This window comes from Micromys minutus (assembly GCF_963924665.1).
Source record: "Micromys minutus genome assembly, chromosome: 1".
Lineage (NCBI taxonomy): Eukaryota > Metazoa > Chordata > Mammalia > Rodentia > Muridae > Micromys > Micromys minutus.
In genome coordinates, this window is record NC_137969.1 from 192,666,502 (window position 1) to 192,686,984 (window position 20,483).

The following is a 20,483-nucleotide window of genomic DNA, read 5'->3' on the forward strand; positions in this document are numbered from 1 at the left end:
AATCGGGTTGGAATTTTGATGGGGATTGCAGTGAATGTGTAGATTGCTTTTGGTAAGAAAGCCATTGTTAAAATGTTGATCCTTTCAATCCATAAACATGGGAGATCTTTCCATTTTCTGAGATTTTCCTCAATTTCCTGTTTTAGAGGTTTGCAGTTCTTGTCATACAGGTCCTTCACTAGCTTAGTTAGAGTCACAACAAAGTATTTTATAGTTTTGTGACTATTGTGGATGGTATCTTTTCTCTAATTTCTTTCTCCACATCTTTGTCCTTTGAATATAGAAAGGCTACTGATTTGTTTGAATTAATTTTATATCGCGCCACTTTCCTGAACTTGTTTATCAGTGGTAGGAGTTCTCTGGTGGAATTTGTGGGGTCGCTTAAGTACACTATCATGTCATCTGCAAAAAGTGATGTTTTTACTTTTTCCTTTCCAATTTGTATTCCTTTGATTTGCTGTATAATTGCTCCAGCCAGGACTTCCAGTACTATGTTGAATAGATAGGGGGAGAGTGGGCATCCTTGTCCAGTCCCTGATTTCAGTGGGATTGCTTCAAGTTTCCCACCATTAAGTTTGATGTTGGCTGTTGGTTTGCTGTATATTGCTTTTATTATGTTTAGGTAAGGGCCTTGGATTCCTGTTATTTTGAAGACTTTTAACATGAATGGGTGTTGAATTGTGTCAAATGCTTTCTAAGCATCTAATGAGATGACCATAAGTTTATGTTTTTTGACTTTGTTAATATGGTGGATTACATTGATGGCTTTCCATATATTAAACCATCCCTGCATCCCATGGATGAAGCCTACTTGATCATGGTGAATCATCGTTTTGATATGTTCTTGGATTCAGGTTTCAAGGATTTTCTTGAGTATTTTTGCATCAATATTCATAAGTGAGATTGGTCTGAATTTCTCTTTCCTTGTAGGGTCATTATGTGGTTTAGGAACGAGGGTTATTATAGCCTCAAAAAATGAGTTAGGTAGTATTCCATCTGATTCTATGTTGTGGAATATTTTGGAGAGTATTGATGTTATGTCTTCAAGAAATGTCTGATCAAATTCTGCAATGAACCCATCTGCATCTGGGTTTTTTTTTTTTTTTTTTTTTTTTTTTGGTTTGGGAGCCTTTTGATGACTTCTTCTATTTCTTTTGGTGTTATTGGATTATTTAGATGGTTTATCTTGTCCTGGTTTAACTTTATTGTCTGTTATCTGTCTAGGAATGCATCCATTTCCTCCAGATTTTCCAGCTTTGTTGAGTATAGGCTTCTGTAGTAGGATCTGATGATTTCTTGAATTTCCTCAGTTTTAGTCATTATTGCTCCACTTTCCTTTCTGATTTTGTTAATTTGGATACTCTCTCTTTGCCCTCTATTTAGTCTGGCTAAGGGTTTGTCAATCTTGTTGATTTTCTCAAAGAACCAGCTCTTTGTTTTGTGATTCTTTCTATGGTTCTTTTTGTTTCTATTTGGTCTATTTCTGCCCTAGGATTGATTATTTCTTGCCATCTACTCCTCTTGGGTGTATTTGCTTCCTTTTGTTCTAGAGCTTTCAATTGAGCTGTCAGGTTGCTAGTGTAGGCTTTCTCCAGTTTCTTTTTGGAAGCATACAGAGCTATGAGTTTTCCTCTCAGTACTGCTTTCATTACATCCTATAGGTTTGGGAATGTTGTGTTTTCATTTTCATTGAATTCTAGAAAGTACTTAATTTTTTTCTTCATTTCTTCTTTGACCTTGCTTTTGTTTAATAGATCATTGTTTAGTATCCATGTGCATATGGGCTTTTTTTTTTGTCTTTGTTGTTATTAAAGACCAGCCTTAGACCATTGTGATTGGAAAGAATGCATAGAAGTATTTTAGTCTTCTTATATCAATTGAGGCTTGTTCTGTGTCCAATTATTCTGTCAATTTTCAAGAAGGTGCTATGAGGTGCTGAGAAGAATGTGTATTCTTTTGTTTTAGGATGATATGTTCTGTAGATATCTCTTATTTCTAGTTGTTTCATGATCTCTGCTAGTTTAACACTGTCCTTGTTCAGTTTCTGTTTCCATGGTGAGAGTGGGGTATTAAAGTCTCCCAATATCATTGTGTGGGGTAAACTATATTTTTTTAGCTTTAGTAGGATTTCTTTTATGAATATGGGTGCTTTTGTATTTGGAGCATATATGTTAAAGATTGAGAGTTACTCCTGAAAGATTTCCCCTGTAATGAGTAAAAAGTGTCCTTCCTTATCTTTTTTGATAACTTTTGCTTGGAAATTTGCTTTATTAGATATTAGAATGGCCACTCCAGCTTGAGTCTTGGGGCCGTTTGCTTGGAAGTTTTTTTTCCGAACCTTTTACTCTGAGATAGTGTCTGTCTTTGTGTCTGAGATGAGTTTCATGTATCCAGCAATATGCTGGGTTTTGTTTATGTATCCAGTCTGATAGCCTATGTCTCTTTATTGGGGAGTTGAGTCCATTTATGTTAATAGATATCAAGGAATAGTGGTTTCTGTTTCCTGCTATTATTGCTTTTGTAGGTTGAATTGTGCCTGTGTCTCTTTCGTCTTTTGGTTTTTTGCTTAGGAGTTTTCTTGTTTTTACTAGGATGTAGGTCCTCTCATTGTCTTGGGTTTTCCACCTATAATTTGTTGTAGTGCTGTGTTTATGGTAAGATACTCTTTAAATTAATTTTGTTTTGGAACATCTTCATCTCTCCATCTATGGTGATTGATAGTTTTGCTGAGTATAGCAGCTTGGGCTGTCACTTGTGCTCTTTTACTGTCTGCAAGATATCTGTCCAGGCTTTTCTAGCTTTCATAGTCTCTGTTGAGAAATCGGGTGTGATTCCGATTGGTCTGCCTTTATATATTATGTGACCTTTTTCCCTTACTGCTTTTAGTATTCTTTTTTTGCTTTGGGCTCTTGTTGTTTTGACTGTTCTCTGTCAGTAGGAATTTCTTTTCTGGTTCAACATATTTGGAGTTATAAAGGCTTATTTTATGCTTGTGGTCATCTCATTCTTAAGGGAAGAGAAGTTTTCTTCTACAATTTTTTTTTCACAAAATTTCTGTGCCTCTTAGTTGATATTCTTTTCCCTCTTCTATTCCTATTATCCTTAGTTTTGATCTTCCCATTGTGTCCTGGATCTCCTGCACATTTTGGGTTAGGAGCTTTTTGGTTTTTCATCCTCTCTGACTGTTTTGTCTATGTTTTCAATATTTTCTTTGGCCCCCGAGATTCTCTCTTCCATCTCTTGTAGTCTGTTGGAAATGCTTGCATCTGTAACTCCTTTTTTCTTTTTTAGGATTTCTACTTTTAGGTTTGTCCCTTTTAGTGTTTTCTTTATTATGTCCATTTGTTTTAAATTTCTTCTTCCATTTCTTCATCTCTTTGGTTCTGATTTCTTCTAGTTCATTGAGTTCTTTGAGTGTTTTTCTTGTTTCTTCTTTAAAAGCTTCTAATTCTTTTTACTTTTCCTCCCTGTCTTGTTTAAAGATCTCTGTCATTGTCTTGAGGTAGGATTCCATGTCTGAGTCTTCATTTTATGGAATGTTTGGGATTCTGCTGTTTACTGTGATGGGATAGCTGGGTTCTAGTGTTGTCAGGTTGTCTTGGTTTCCCTAGGGTATGCTCTTTTGCTTTCCTCTTGTCTTCTTGTTGTTAGTGATTGGTTCTTGCCTTTCCTTTGTACCTGGCCTGTGTCCCTGGAAATCAGCTGTTCCTGGTGGCAGATGGTCCTAGCCCTGTTCTGCACCCCAAAGCTGCCGGCTGGGAACAGAGTGGCCAATGCTGGGTTCTTGGGCAGGGCAGGGGTTCACTTCCAGTGCGTGCTTGGTAAAGATCTCTCTGCCCCCCTGGTTAGTCAGAACCCCTTCCACCAGGATTTTATCTCTGGGTCTCCCCCATAATGTATTTGTAACATTTTGTGTCATATTGTCTTTCTGTATCCCAGGAGAGTGGTTTGATGCTATTTCAAATAAGCTAAATAGCAGCGAAAGTAGGATTTCATATGATAATTTTAAATTAAAATATTACATTAATGTTTACCCATCCCGTTAAAAACACACACACTTTCTCTCTCTCTCTCTCTCTCTCTCTCTCTCTCTCTCTCTCTCTCTCTCTCTCACACACACACACACACACACACACACACACACACATACACACACACACACACACACACAGAGAGAGAGAGAGAGAGAGAGAGAGAGAGAGAGAGAGAGAGAGATAAAGAGAGCATATTATGTTACTTGTATGTAAGTTTTCAGTGCTAAACATTTTGGTATGGGATAAACAATTGGTGTGTTCATTGCTGAGGAAAACTATTTCTTCTGCTTTCAGAATTGTTAATATCCCATAATACTTTGTATAGGTTTTAGAATTCATTATGTTTCACTAATTAGCATATCTATTGATATTCTTTTCCAGGCATGTTTAGAAACCCTGGCTGTTAAGTATAGTTTCTGAAAATTTTAGAAGACACAGCTCTACAACACATTTGCTTTTCCTCTGTTTCTCATAGTATTTTTGCCCCAGTTTTCCACAGTGATTTCTGTGCTTTAACTGTGGGCGTTGTGGTATAAAAGAGAATTGGCCCCAAAACTTGTATTTTGATTATTTATAGGGTTTGTAATGGTCTATGTTGCAAGGCAAGGTCCTTGCTGAAGAATGAAGACTATATTTATAAATGACTACAAGGATAAATATTAAAACCATAAAGTGAATGTGAAAAATAACTGAATATCTAAAATTATATATATTCAAAATGAGCTAAATAGAATAATGTTGAGTTGGTGAACCTAAGGAAACTGGGGTTAGCTTCTGATTACATTTCAGGTCAAAGACTAACAAAATAAATATTAAGCCAATCAATGTGTACTAGGGAACTCTTTATCCACGAAAATATGACTCTGAAATACTATTCTCGCAGAGCAAGTGTGAAGCAAATATCATTTCCTTCCCTCACAACTTACTAATTAGGGGAACTTGCATGAATAAGTTTTTGAGAACAATGACAATCTCATAGGAAAGACACACAGTAGATCAAGAAGGCATAACGAAACAGGATTCAGTTATAAATATTTTCAAGGCATGTTGATATAACATTACATATTAAAACAAAGAGCCATATATCATAAACAACAGACACTATATTTAATCAATTAATAAAATATGAAATAATTTCTAGAAAAATAAACCATAAAATGTCATAAAAAGAAGCCCCATTCACTCATTATTTTTTAAAAATTCAATATGTATGTTGTGTAGTTTATTGAACACATATGAAAAAGTAGTGAACTGGAAAACAAATGGGAAGAAACAATTGCAAAGAACATACTCAATAGCAAATATTAAAAAATAGTACAAGGAAGGGTAAGTCTAGTCATGACAGAGAAACTGTACTTTAACAATATGGTTCTCTAAACCAGAACTGAGAAATAAATAGTAAATGGACTCAGGAGAGAGAGAGAGAGAGAGAGAGAGAGAGAGAGAGAGAGAGAGAGAGGGAGACTGCGTCTGTATGAAGTAAAGGCAACATGAGGAGAAAAGTTAGAAGGGTGAAAGAATCAGTGAACATAATTTTGCACTTTAACCTTAAATTCTCTACATTAATTAACAAAAATTCAAAGGAAATAAATATTTAGAAAATTCTGGGGAGGCTGAGTCACAGAGAGAGAAAGAGGTAAAAAGAAAAAGAAAACTACTGATGGAAGAAATTTGCACACATATGTGAGTACATGTGGGTTGCAAATTTTTTAGAATGTTTAATGTATAGATATCAAAGTCCAGATGATTCCAAGTAGAAGAAATAGAAACGAATGCACAATTAGGTATGCTGTTGTAAACTGCAAGTATAAAACTCCTAGGGTAATATTTCCTCATAATAAATTTTTAAGTAATGATAAAACAAATCATTTCTCAGAAATATTATTATTTCAGAATTAGAGATGAATGTTTTCATTTTCATATAATGTTCATTTACATTTTAAACATGCATACACACATATATCTATATCTATATATCTATATATACACACACACATAGAAAAAATATATGTATAACACCAAACAACGAAAAATACACTGTGTTAATTTTTATGTAACCCAAAGCCTATAGAAGTTTCTCTTGCTGTTGTTCTGGAAGGTACTGGGATATGATCATAATTATTATAAATTCAGTGAGTTAATATTCCCATGAAGCAATCTTCCAGGAAGGTTTCTCTGGTGAGTTGAAATTTTAGCTTAGGGATGATGACAGTAAGATAGGTATTATGCCCAGCTCCTCTGAGGCCTGTAAATATTAATCATATCAAATGATACTGCCTATCAGTAAGAAATAAAAGTAAAAATAACTGAAAGTTGACATCAACTACTGTGGAAAATAACTCTTCCACAGAACTCACAATGCTGCCTCTAAGAAAACACTCACCATTCAGTACATTGAATACCCACACTGAAATGCCCCATGTGGTTTATATGATGGGGCTTTTCCAGACATCAGACCCAAGGGTTTTGTGTAAAGGCTTCCTTAGTCTTCTTGTGTAGGCAACTGAGGTGACAGTTCACAGCAGGTTCTACTCTATAGCGTCTTCAAGTTCTATCAGATAAGAAATTTCATTGCTATAGAAAGAATTAAATGCATCTCACAGAGTTGGAAAGTGCATCGATACAAAAATGAGAAAAGGGGGGGGGAATGATGAGTTCCAGAGCTTTCCTTTGAGACTTGTAAAATATGCATTAGAAGTGAGCAATTTAAGCACCATGAATTTTATTACTAGCCCCAAAGTTACCCTGAGCCTCATCTTTTAGCTGATTTAGAATCATGCTGTCTTCAGGGGACAATAATGAGTTCAGTCTTGCTTATATCTGGGTCCAGTTGGTAAGGTACATACAGGAAAAGTGCTTAGCTAAAGTAATAAGCAGAACACTAAGTTATTATTTTATAATTTGTCCTCTGCTTGAAAAAAAAAAAACAGTTGGCAAAAATATTAGTTTTATAAAGTTTTTTCCCCCAAACTCACATTTTCTGTCCAGGTTCTTACTTTTTCCTTGTGATGTACTTACTTATTTGCATTTGTATTGAGCATGCTCCAACCCCACCATTTTCTACTTCCCTGTGATCATCTGCAACTCAGAGTAACTTGTGATTTAGAGTTAGAGGGTAACAGTTATCTAGCTGTGACAAAATTCCTGAAGTAATCAACACACAAGGAGAACATGTTTATTTGACTCATGATTTCAGGATTTTCTCACTTTGTCTCCACCTTGGCGAGCATGATGAGGTGGTACCTTACAGAGAGAAGGACCTGTGGGACATTAGGAGAAGTGCTTTCAAACAGAGAGGAAGTAACCAGAATCTGCTATCTCTCTAACTTCCTCCTAGGGAACTCCATAAGTTCTGACTACTCAGGTGATAGAACATTCTCAGAGGAGTGATGATTGATAAGAAACACATCCACATACCCAAACACCCCAAGCTGGCAGACAAGAACGTGCCCAATCTTTATGTAATGCAGCTCCTCAAGTTTGACTCTGCATGACGGTACAGTTTGCCTGGAGATATTTCTATTGCTACCTAACAAATGACAACATTCAGTATCTCTGAGATGACCTGAACCTAGCTTTGGAGATTGTTCCTGCTACCATGTGCTGCAGCTGTCCTGAAGCTGAGAAGGCCTTGGTTGAAAATTTCATAGGGTGAGCCACCTGTAAGGTCCACAATAGGGGATGCAGACAGAAAAGTGCTGTATCTCCAGAAGCTGACAAGAAAGGTGAAGCTGGGTTTGCTCAGACACTTTCCCATTTTAGGCAAAGTTGGTGGTGGACATTGACAGCCACCTCAGTGAAGTTGGAGATTATGTTATGTTTTTTTTTTTAATATTTATTTTTTATTCTTCAATCTTTTTTTTTTTTTTTTTTTTTTTTACAGTCTAATCTGTATACCCCCTCCTGGTCTGCCCTCTGACTGTTCCTCATCCCATGCCCCTCCCCCAACCCCTACCTCATCCTATGTTTCAAACAGGATGTCCCCATCCCTCCTCCACTTTACCTGACCTCCCTGATTTCTGGGGCCTCAAGTCTTTTAAGGGTTAGGTGAGTCTTCTCTCTCGGATTCCAGATTAGGCAGTCCTTTGCTGTCTGTTTGTTGGGGGTCTCACATCAAGTAGTGTATGATGCCTGGTTAGTGGCTTCGTGTCTGAACAATCTCTGGAGTTCAGATTAGTTGAGACTGCTGCTCTTCCTTTAAGTAAACTAAAGAAAATATAGAATATGTCAAGCATACTCATTGGAAATAAATTGGTGTCTTACCATATTATATATGCACATACATTTAATAATCAAGAAAGAACATCAAATAAAGCTAAAGGATAATAGTACTAGAGTGAGAGATTTTATTTTGCCAAACTCCTCCTTCCTAAATAGCCTCTGGCATCTATTCTAATCATACATAAAACAAACACAAAACACAGTCTGTACAGTGCTGGCTTTGTTTCCTTACACAAGAACTAACAATGCATACCGGGGAGATTACAGATGCTTGGCAGTTTGCAACTGTTTCACTTACACTTTCTTCTGCTCTATTATTTTTACCCATCTATCCAGTCAACTTCTTTTCTTTTTTCCTTGCTCAAATCTCATAACCTTTAGCAATGTTGTGGTTCACATTGTGACAGATGTCCAGTGTCTTTTTAAAAAACTTTCACTGAAATTACCTGAAATATTTTGCCTGCACTTTCATAATAAATCATACATAAATTATTCTAAGGATACTCAGGGGATCTCAATGTGACAAATTTAATGAATTTGAATTTCACTGGTAATGTTTGAAAATAGCATATAGAATATGAAATGCTACTTTACACACAGATTTTGTCTTACTTTAGAACCTGTTTTCTCAACTGTGCTTTTTCTCTATATCTTGGGATTGACATCCTGGAATGATTTTGTATGTATAATATAAATTGTTCAATAGGAATTTTATGGTCTTTAAATTAAAGTAGAAAGGGTATTTTTTTAAATACAATTCCCTTCTTGAGGTGTCTTCTCTTCTCTTTTGAAATTATATAATGATTACCCCATCTTGGATCATGTTAGTTTGGCTTTGAAGCAATTGTCAGTGTCTTTGCCACATGGTTGGAGGCCAGATATCAGTTTGTGACCATGTAACACATTCTTTCTATCTGGTTGGTAGCATAGAGCAGGTGCTTGGAAATCCTGCTCCCATCTATTCTCCACACATGACTGGTCCATGTTCAGCTGAATTATGGTGAATATCACTTGAAAACTATTGTAGTGGCTGCACTCCAAGACCTGGCTGCAGTCTTGCCCTGCTCTTCAAAATTCAGCCATCCATGTAAATGCAATTGTCAAATTCACTCAAGGAATTACATCTGCCCACATTGTCCATAGATTTTATGATCTCATGATGCAGGGGACAGCAGCGTCTTTCAGCGAAAGATAAGGATGGCTTGTGGTTTGGAACACAATTTAAAAAAAAAAAAAAACAGGCAGCATTTTACTAAATACTTCCTTTTGTATTGTTAGTTTTAAATATTTTTTGCATACTAGCTTATAACTGTGAAACCCAGTTAGGTAAAAATTTACAAGAAATATTAATGGAAATCAAAGCCCAGAGAACTATTTTTCTCAATATATAAGAATTGTTTAAAATCAGTCAAGAATAAAAGTGTGGTGAAATGTAAAATCTATGAAACTGGGATGTTATGAACAATTTTAAAGATTATTTAAGTATTTCCTACATTATATAATTACCTAATAAATTACTTGATGGAAATATGTTTTCTGTTTATTTTCTTTTTTAGGGACATTATTAAGTAGAGGATTAAATCTAATTGTCAGTCCTTGAAATTGCATGTTCAGGTGATGGTTTTTGATCAGTTTTGAAACATTAGATATGCATGAATGTTGATACATTTCAGAGGCAGGAGTTCCTCAAAACTAAATGTGTTGTGTGGGGAAAACCTACTCACATTATATGGAGAAAGCGTTTCTTGTTTCCAATACACAGGTTTAAATTTCCTTCTGTTCATGTGTTTCCCAGCAGGTGTCTCTATATATCAGCATTACTAGAAAAGAACAGAGTCAAGAACTAATTTTATTAAAAAAATGCAGCAGATAGAAAAATGAACCAATTTGGGAACATGTATGTATGTATTATAAATAAGAAGGTTGAATTACTTAATTGGTCTAGACTATTATCAGTGACAACATATTTTAACTTATTATCTGATTCTGTTTGTTATAAGAATGTTTTTAAAAGATGTTTTGAAAAATCCCTTTGTCTTACAGAAGCTTTGCAATTTTATGAGGTTCCATGTATCTATTGTTGATCTTAGATCATAAGCCATTGGTGTTCTGTTCAGGAAAATTTTCTCGGTGCCTATGTGTTTGAGGCTCTTCTGAGCTTTCTCTTCTATTAGTTTGAATATATCTGGTTTTATGTGGAGTTCCTTGATCCCCTTGTATTTGAGTTTTGTACAAGGAAGTAAGAATGAATCGATTTACCTTCTTCTACATGCTGACAACCAGTAGAACCAGCATCATTTGTTGAAAATGCTGTTATTGTTTCCTCTGGATGATTTTAGCTTTTTTTTGTCAAAGATCAAATAACTAAAGGTGTATGGGTTCATTTCTGGGTCTTTGACTTTATTTCACTGATCTACCTGCCTGTGTCTGCACCAAAACCATTCAGATAATTTTATCACAATTGATTTGTAATACAGCTTGAGGTTAGGGATGATGATTCTCCCAGAATAGTTTTCAATATAATGGCTTTTTTGTTATTCCAAATGAATGTGCAAATTCCTCTTTCCAACTCTGTGAAGTGTTGAGTCAAAATTTTGATTGTAGATTGCATTGAGTCTTTAGATTACTTATTGCAAGATGGAGATGTCTACTATATTAATCTTGCCAATACACAAGCATGGGAGATCTTTTCATATTCTAAGATATTCTTCAATTTCTTTCTTCAGAGACTTGAAGTTTTTATTGTGCAAATCTTTCACTTGCTTGCTTAGAGTCTTACCAAGATATTTTATATTATTTGTGACTATTGTGAGAGTGTCATTTCTCTAATTTCTTTCTCAGTCTGTTTATTCTTTGAGTACAGACAGGCTACTAACTTTTTTTGTTTTTTTAGTTAATTTTATATTTAGCAACTTTTTCTTGTGAAAGCTCAATGCCCAAGTGTAGGGGAATAACATCATGGAAAGGCATGACAGAGTGGCTGGGTGGGTGGAGGAGCAACCTTATAAATCAGGAGGAAGGGATGGGATAGGGAGTTTCATGAGGGAGACTGGGAAAGAGAATAAATAATATTTGAAATGTAAATAAATAAAATATCCAATAAAAGTAAAAAGAATTAATATATAAGATAAAACATTAAAAACCCTTAGAGCAGTTTTTATTATATATATTTATAAAAACGTGGCCATTTTCTAAAAGTATATTCACTTATTTTTTTTATCTTTTTAAAGCAACTTCTTTAAATGTTTATGTGAAATGAAATCATGTCAGCCAACAATTTTCTTCATTCAATTTCTCTTGATCAATGTATTTTAAATGTGTTTCATGTTGCAGTACTACTAATTAATTAGAAGAGTTTTGGCTAGCTTCAAAAAGTTTTGGAGTCATAATAAATATAATATAATATAATATAATATAATTAATATAATATATTCACCCCTAATAATACATAACTTGACCTAGTTGTATAACCATGTAACCCCATCACTGTAAAGATAAAGAGGATCAGAATTGAAAATAATTCTTGTCTACAAATTGAGAAAATTATCTTTCTTATACTTAGTAATATGGTAAATAATTCTCAGTTATTAAGAGTAACCATTTGGTTTTCCAAAGTTCTCGTGAAGAAACCAGCATTCTCCACATGTTAGAAATACATATACCTTTGAGCTATATCTTAGCTCCAGGGAGCTTTGGGGAAAATAACAAAACTTTTCTAGGAGAGATCATAGTTGACTTTACTATAATATAATCGCTATACAATAAATAACTTCCATTTTACTTGCAATATGATTAAATATTTGCCTTCTTTTTTTGTATATTTTTTTTTGTTTTCTTTATTTCTTGGACTTAATACAGTCTGTGAATTGTTTCTGGGGGAGTGCAAGCCTCTGGGGTTAGCATCCCACTATCAGTGACTGCATATTATGTCTGTTCTTTTGTGACTGGGTTATCTCACTCAGGATGATATTCTCTAGATGCAGCCATTTTCTTAAGAATTTGGTTGTCATTGTCTCTGGTGGCTGAGTAGTATTCCATTGTGTATATTTACCACAATTTCTGTATCCATTCATCTTCTGAAGGACATCTGGGTTCCTTCCACCTTCTGGCTATTATAAATAGAGCCGCTATGAACATTGTGGTGCATATATCTTTGTTGTGTATTAAAGTGTCTCTGGGGTATATGCCCAGAAGTGGAATAGCTGGGTCTTCAGGTAGTACTATATCCAATTTTCTGAGGTATCGCCACAGAGATTTCCAGAGTGGTTGTATTAGCTTGCAACCACACCAACAGTGGAGAAGTGTTCCTCTTTCTCCGCAGCCTTGCCAGCATCTGCTGTCATCTGAGTTTTGGATCTTGGCCAATCTGACTGGTGTGAGGTGGAATCTCAGGGTTGTTTTGATTTGCATTTCCCTGATGGCTAAGGATGTTGAGCACTTCCTCAGATGTTTCTCAGCCATTCGGTGTTCCTCAACTGAAAAGGTTTTGTTTAGCTCTGTACCCCATTTTTTAATAGGGTTATTTGATTCTCTGGTGTCTAGCTTTTTGAGTTCTTTGTATACCTTAGATATTAGTCCTCTATCTCATGTGGAGTTGGTAAAAATCTTTTCCCATTCTGTTGGCTGCCATTTTGTTTTCTTGACAATGTCCTTAGACTTACAGAAACTTTGCCATCCCATTAAGTCCCATTTGTTAATCTTTGACCTTAGAATTTGAGCCATTGGTGTTTTGTTCAGAAAATTTTCTCCTGTGCCTATATGTTCTAAAGTTTTCCCTAGTTTCTCATCTAGTAGTTTCAGTGTATCTGGTTTAATGTGGAGATCTTAGATCCACTTACACTTGAGCTTTGTACAAGGAGATAAGAAAGGGTCTATTTTCATTTTTTTTTCATATTGAGTGCCAGTTGGACCAGCACCATTTGTTGAATAGGCTGTCCTTTTTCCATTGAATGTTTATGGCTCCTTTGTCAAAAATCAGGTGACCATATATGTGAGGGCTCATTTCTGGATCTTCTATTCTATTCCTTTGATCCACATGCCTATTTCTGTACCAGTACCATGCAGTTTTCAGCACAATTGCCTTGTAATATAGCTTGAGGTCAGGGATAGTGATTCCCGCAGATGTTTTTTTGTTGTTGAGGATGGATTTCGCTATTCTGGGTCTTTTGTTATTCCATATGAAATTGCACATTGATCTTTCCAATTCCATGAAGAACTGGGTTGGAATATTGATGGGGATTGCATTGAATCTGTAGATTGCTTTTGGGAGGATAGCCATTTTTAAGATGTTGATTTTTCCAATCCATGAGCATGGGAGATCTTTCCATTTTCTGAGATCCTCCTCAATTTCTTTCTTTAGAGGTTTGAAGTTCTTGTCATACAGGTCCTTCACTTGCTTAGTTAGAGTCACACCAAGGTATTTCATAGATTTTGTAACGATTTTGAAGTGTATGTTTTCCCTACTTTCTTTCTCCTCATGTTTGTCCTTTGAGTACAGGAATGCTACTGATTTGTTTGAGTTAATTTTGTATCCAGCCACTTTGCTGAACTTGTTTATCAGCTTTAGGAGTTCTCTGGTGGAATTTTTGGGGTCACTCAAGTACACTATCATGTCAACTGCAAAGAGTGATGTTTTTATCTCTTCCTTTCCGATTTGTATCCCCTTGATCTCCTTTTGCTGTCTAATTGCTCCAGCCAGGACTTCCAGTACTATGTTGAATAGGTAGGGGGAGAGTGGTCAGCCTTGTCGAGTCCCTGATTTTAGTGGAATTGCTTCAAGTTTCTCGCCATTAAGTTTAATGTTGGCTGTTGGTTTGCTGTATATTGCTTTTATTATGTTTAAGTATGGGACTTGGATTCCTGTTCTTTCCAGGACTTTTAACATGAAGGGGTGTTGGATTTTGTCGAATGCTTTCTCAGCGTCTAGTGAGATGACCATGTGATTTTGGTCTTTGAGTTTGTTTATATGGTGGATTACCTTGATGGATTTCCTCATGTTAAACCATCCCTGCATCCCAGGGATGAAGCCTACTTGGTCATGCTGAATGATCGTTTTGATGTGTTCTTGGATTCGGTTTGCAAGGATTTTGTTGAGTATTTTTGCATCAATGTTCATAAGTGAGATTGGTTTGAAGTTCTCTTTCCTTGTAGGGTCTTTGTGTGGTTTAGGTACGAGGGTTATTGTCTCCTCAAAAAGTAAGTTGGGTAATATCCCATCTGATTCTATCTTTTAAAATAGTTTGGCGAGTATTGTTGTTATATCCTCAATAAAAATCTGATAAAATTCTGTACTGAACCCGTCTGGACCTGGGCTTTTTTTTGGTTGGGAGGCTTTTTATGACTTCTTCTATTTCTTTAGGTGTTATAGGGGTATTTAGATGGTTTACTTGGTCCTGGTTTAACTTTGAGACCTTGTATCTGTCTAGGAATTCATCCATTTCCTCCAGATTTTCCAATTTTGTGGATTATATGCTTTTGTAGTAAAAACTGATGATTTCTTGAATTTCCTCAGTTTAAGTTGTTATGTCCCCACATTCCTTTCTGATTTTGTTAATTTGGATACTCTCTCTTTGCCCTCTAGTTAGTCTGGCTAGTGGTTTATCAATCTTGTTGATTTTCTCAAAGAACCAACTCTTGGTTTTGTTGATTTTTTCAACGGTTCTTTTTGTTTCTATTTGGTCTATTTCTGCCCTAATTTTGATTATTTCTTGCTGTCTACTCTTTTTGGGTATATCTGCTTCTTTTTGTAATAGGGCTTTTAGCTGTGCTGTCAGGTTGCTGATGGGAGCTCTCTCCAGTTTCTTTGTGGAAGCACTTAGGGCTATGAGTTTTCCTCTCAATACTGCTTTCATTGCATCCCATAGGTTTGGGTATGTTGTGTTTTCGTTTTCGTTGAATTCTAGAAAATCCTTAATTTCTTTATTTCTTCTTTAACCCTGCTATCCTTTAACAGAGCATTGTTTAGTTTCCATGTGTATGTGGGCTTTTTGTTGTCTTTGTTGTTGTTAAAGACCAGCCGTAGACCATGGTGATCTGAGAGGATGCATGGGAGTATTTCAATCTTCTTATATCGATGGAGGCTCGTTCTGTGTCTAATTATGTGGTCAGTTTTCAAGAAGGTGCCATGGGGTGGTGAGAAGAAGGTGTATTCTTTTACTTTGGGATAGTATGTTCTGTATATATCTATTAATTCTAGTTGGTTCAAAGTCTCTGCTAGTTTTGCAGTGTCCTTGTTCAGTTTCTGTTTCCCTGATCTGTCCATTGGTGAGAGTGGGGTATTAATGTCTCCCACTATTATTGTGTGGGGTGAAATGTATTTTTTGAGCTTTAGTAGAGTTTCTTTTATGAATGTGGGTGATATTTTATTTGGAGCATATATGTTAAGGATTGAGAGTTCCTCCTGACAGATTTCCCTGGTAATGAGTTAAAAGTGTCCTTCCTTATCTTTTTTGATAACTTTTTGTTGGAAATTTACTTTATTCGATATTAGAATAGCCACTCCAGCTTGCTTCTTGGAGCTGTTTGCTTGGAAGTTTTTTCCCACCCTTTTACTCTGAGATAGTGTCTGTCTTTGTCTCTGAGATGAGTTTCCTGTATGCAGCAAAAGGCTGGATTTTGTTTATGTATCCAGTCTGATAGCCTATGTCTCTTTATTGGGGAGTTGAGACCATTTATGTTAATAGATATCAAGGAATAGTTGTTTCTGTTTTCTGCCATTATTGCTTTTTTGGGTTGAGTTGTGTCTGTGTTATTTTTCTTCTTTTAGTTTTCTTGTTTAGGAGTTTTCTTGTTCTCACTAGGCTGTATTTTTCCTCAATGTATTGGGTTTTCCACCTATAATTCGTTGTAGTGCTGGGTTTGTGGTCAGATATTGTGTGAATTTTGATTTGTCTTGAAATATCTTCGTCTTTCCATCGATGGTGATTGATAGTTTTGCTGGGTATAGCAGCTTGGGCTGGCACTTGTGCTCTCTTAAGGAGTGCATGATGTCTGTCCAGACTCTTCTAGCTTTCATAGTCTCTGTTGAGAAATCGGGTGTGAGTCTGATTGGTCTGCCTTTATATGTTACCTGACCTTTTTCCCTTACTGCTTTGAGTATTCTTTCTTTACTTTGGGCGCTTGGTGTTTTTACTATTATGTGTCAGTAGGTATTACTTTTCTGGTCCAACCTATTTGGAGTTCTGAAGGCTTCTTTTATGCTCGTGGTCATCTCATTCTTGAGGGTAGGGAAGTTTTCTTCTATGATTTTGTTGAAGATATTTACTGTGCCCCTTAGTTGATACTCTTCTCCCTCTTCTATTCCTATTATCCTTTGGTTCGGTCTTCTCATTGTGTCTTGGATTTCTTGGACATTTTGGGTTAGGAGCTTTTTGGTTTTTGCATCTTATCTGGCTGTTTTGTCTATGTTTGCAATGTTGTCTTCTGCCCCCGAGATTCTCTCTTTGATCTCTTGTAATCTATTGGAAATGCTTGCTTCTGTGACTCCTGATTTCTTTTTTTGGTGTTCTGACTCTAAGGTTATCTCTTTTAGTGTTTTCTTTATTGTGTCAATCTCTGTTTTAATTTCCCTCTTCCATTCCTTTATTTCTTTGGTTCTGTTTTCCTCTAGTTCTTTGAGTTCTTTGAGTGTTTTTCTTGTTTCTTCTTTAAAAGCTTCTGAATCTTTTTTTTTTCCTCCCTTTCATGTTTAATTAACTCTATCAGCGTCTTGAGGCATGATTTCAGGTCTGTGTCTTCTTTTTCTGGAGTGTTTGGAGTTCCGATGTTTGCTGTTATGGGAGAACTGGGCTCTGGTCTTTCTAGATTGTCTTGGTTCCCTTGTGATATACTCTTTCTCTTTCCTCTTGCCATTTTGTTGTCAGTGATATGTTCTTACCTTTCCCTTGTATCTGGTCAGTGTCCCTGGTTCTCCACTGGTTGAGGTGTCAGATGGGTCAAGCCCTGTTTTATGCCTCAGAGTCGTGGGGTGTGAGCAGAAGTTCCAACGTTCTATTTCTGTTTGCTGGATCAGGCACAGTTGCTCAGCCTCTATGAGCAGCCCTTCCGCCTGGCAGGTAGGCCAGGCTTTGCTCTGTGTCTGGAAGTCGCCTCTGAGTGGAAACAGAAGTTCTGATTTTCTGTTCCCAATCTCAGTTGCTCAGCCTCTATGAGCCGCCGCTCTGCCTTGCAGGTAGGCCAGGCTCTGCTCTGCGTCCGGTAGTCACCTCCGGGTGGAAACAGAAGTTCTAATTTTCTGTTCCCAATCGCAGTTGCTCAGCCTCTATGAGCCGCTGCTCCACCTGGCAGGTAGGCCAGGCTCTGCTCTGCGTCTGGAAGTCGCCTCCGGGTGGAAACAGAAGTTCTAATTTTCTGTTCCCAATCGCTGGATCAGGCAGGGCAAGGCAAGGCGAGTTACGGTGTGCACTTTCCGTGTGCACTCCGCAGAGATCTCTCTGCTCCCCTGCAGTCTTGGTCTCCCACTCACCAGTTGCTCAGCCTCTATGAGCCGCTGTTCCGCCTGGCAGGTAGGCCAGGCTCCGTTCTGCGTCCGGAAGTCGCCTTCGTGTGGAAACAGAAGTTCTGATTTTCTGTTCCCAATCACAGTTGCTCAGCCTCTATGAGCAGCTGCTCCGCCTGGCAGGTAGGCCAGGCTCTGTGCTGTGTCCGGAAGTCGCCTCCGGGTGGAAACAGAAGTTCTGATTTTCTGTGCCCAATCGCAGTTGCTCAGCCTCTATGAGCCGCCGTTCCGCCTAGCAGGTAGGCCAGGCTCCGACACATATTTGCCTTCTTGTTATACTTACAGATTTAATACAATACCATGCTTACAAATGACTCATGAAAAATCAAGATTTATGACAAACTCTGTATATACTGAATATTAATAATACTATTCATTGACTTCAAAGCATAAGATATTCTGTAAATATATCTATTTTCCTAGGAATTTCATAAAGTCATTGTTTCTAATAACTGAGTAGTATTCCATATCTAGAGAATATCTTCCTGAGTGAGGTAACCTAGTCACAAAAGAACAGACATAATATGCACTCACTGATAATTGGATACTAGCCCCAGAAAGCTCTGAATACCCAAGAAACAACTCTAACTGTATGAAGCTCAAAAAAAGAAAGGCCAAAAGGTTGAAGCTTCAGTCCTTTTTAGAAAAAAAAAAAAAAAAACAAGAACAATAAGTGTATATCATCCTCTCAGAGTAGGGTAAACTTAAACCTTTAATCATTAATAACTCAAGAACAAACAAGATAGCCTTGTGACAACTTTTGGTATTTAAAATCATTATGTACAATCTTTATACACCAAGAAAACTTTGACTATTTCCATGTTACATTTTGTTTTACATGTACTTTATTCTCACTTTAACCTGTAATATTTCAATGAATACTATCAAACCATAAAAAAATTAAGAACTGACAAAAATATATTAATATAGTTTGATTCCAAAATGCTTTTAAAAATATGTACATGCATCTATGTTTTTTAATATAGAGTTGTAAGAAAGAAACCTTAACATATAGGTTCCTTACAACCCACAAAGCAAATACCAAGTCAAATAGTCCTAATAACTGTAAACCTACAGTCCGCAACCAAACACAAAGATACTTATTATCAGACAGATTATGGGAAAGCTTGCAACGATTGTACTTACTAATATTCTCAGTGTAAATTAGTATATTACAAAGTATATGTCTTGAGTAAAAAGATACTATGAAATTACATAATTTCACTATGGTTCATGGGTCTTTGTTTTCCAAAATTATGTTTCTTTTCACGTTGTCTTTGGTTTTTAAACAGAGCTCAACCAAAATAGCCATGGGTTGGAAAGGAATGAGTTAGATCTCAGTTGACTTGGTGAAGGGAAGTTGAATAAGATCAAATCAGGCTTTATGACACTCTGCAGTGTCTAATAAAATTAAAAACTAAGTAAACATATTGAACTAAACAAGATAAGAAGACTTGTACTTCAGGATACTACTATAATTTCATGCAGTCAGAAATTTCTAGTTTATTTAGATTGATATTCCCATTGAAATTCTCAGGTAGTATCTTCTGGTAACATAATGAACAGAAAATATATTTCCATATTTTTCTTACAAGACATCATGAGAACAAAGTCACACACAAAAAAGAGGAGAGAATGAACAAAGGCAAGGAACATTGCTAATTATGTTTTTTTTCTTCTCTGAGTCACCTTATTTCCATGTATTAAATATCAATGTACTACTAAAAATAACCTTTTAAAAACAAGTCTTTTATCAGCCTTTAATAGGATATCTATAGCAAAACTCTCCCCTCAGTGCTCAGAAACCTTTATAGTAGAAGAGATGAGGAGGCAAAGGTGATGGGTGACCCCAAGGAAACAGTATCCTTCACATCCAACGGAGAGAGATCATGTATATAAGAAATCACGTAGACTCTGACAGTATGTACAAGTCCTACATGAGCTCAATCCATATAAAACTTCAACATGGAAAGAAAGCAGTGCATACTAAATCCTACCCTTAACCAAAATGACTCATTCTTGAAGAGGGAAAAGTCCGATTTCTCCACTGGAGTGACATTGGATATATCAAGTACATTCCAAAGCAGGACTCATCCTTGAAAAGTTTACCAGATTTCTTGTTTTTTTCTTGGGTGTGCTGTTTGGTTTAGTGTTTTTTCATTTAAGTTTTTCTTTGGATGTTTGAAAGAGAAAGATTATGAAGTTGAATGGGTGGGGAATTAGGGTAGGATAAGAGAAGGTGTGGAAACGGAAAGAATATTGTAAGTATATTATATATAATGATTTTTAAATTAAAAATACTTAAAAAACAGATAAAAGTTACCTTTACATTATAAACTCTTGACCTATTGACACAGTTTTCAGTAATAATTTTTATTTTACAAATTCATAGCAGTAGTGAAATAAAGACAAGAAATAGAACTTATATTCTACCTACTCTCTTTATCTCAGATGACAAATAACATTTTTCTCTTGGTTCCTCTCCTCACCTCTCCTCTCTCTAAAGATGCAAATATAAAAATAATTTACTGGAATCTCATGGACATTTTAATAGGCTCCTCCCCAAATATTTAACACCTATCAAACGTAAGAAATGCAATGATGATAAAATACTACAAGGTCAAAATCATTCTATACCTATATATAAAATATGTTCGGAGTATACTTTTTAGAACTCATAAAATTCCTCCCATTGTGGAATTGTGCCTTTTGGTTTTCTTCAATTACAGAAA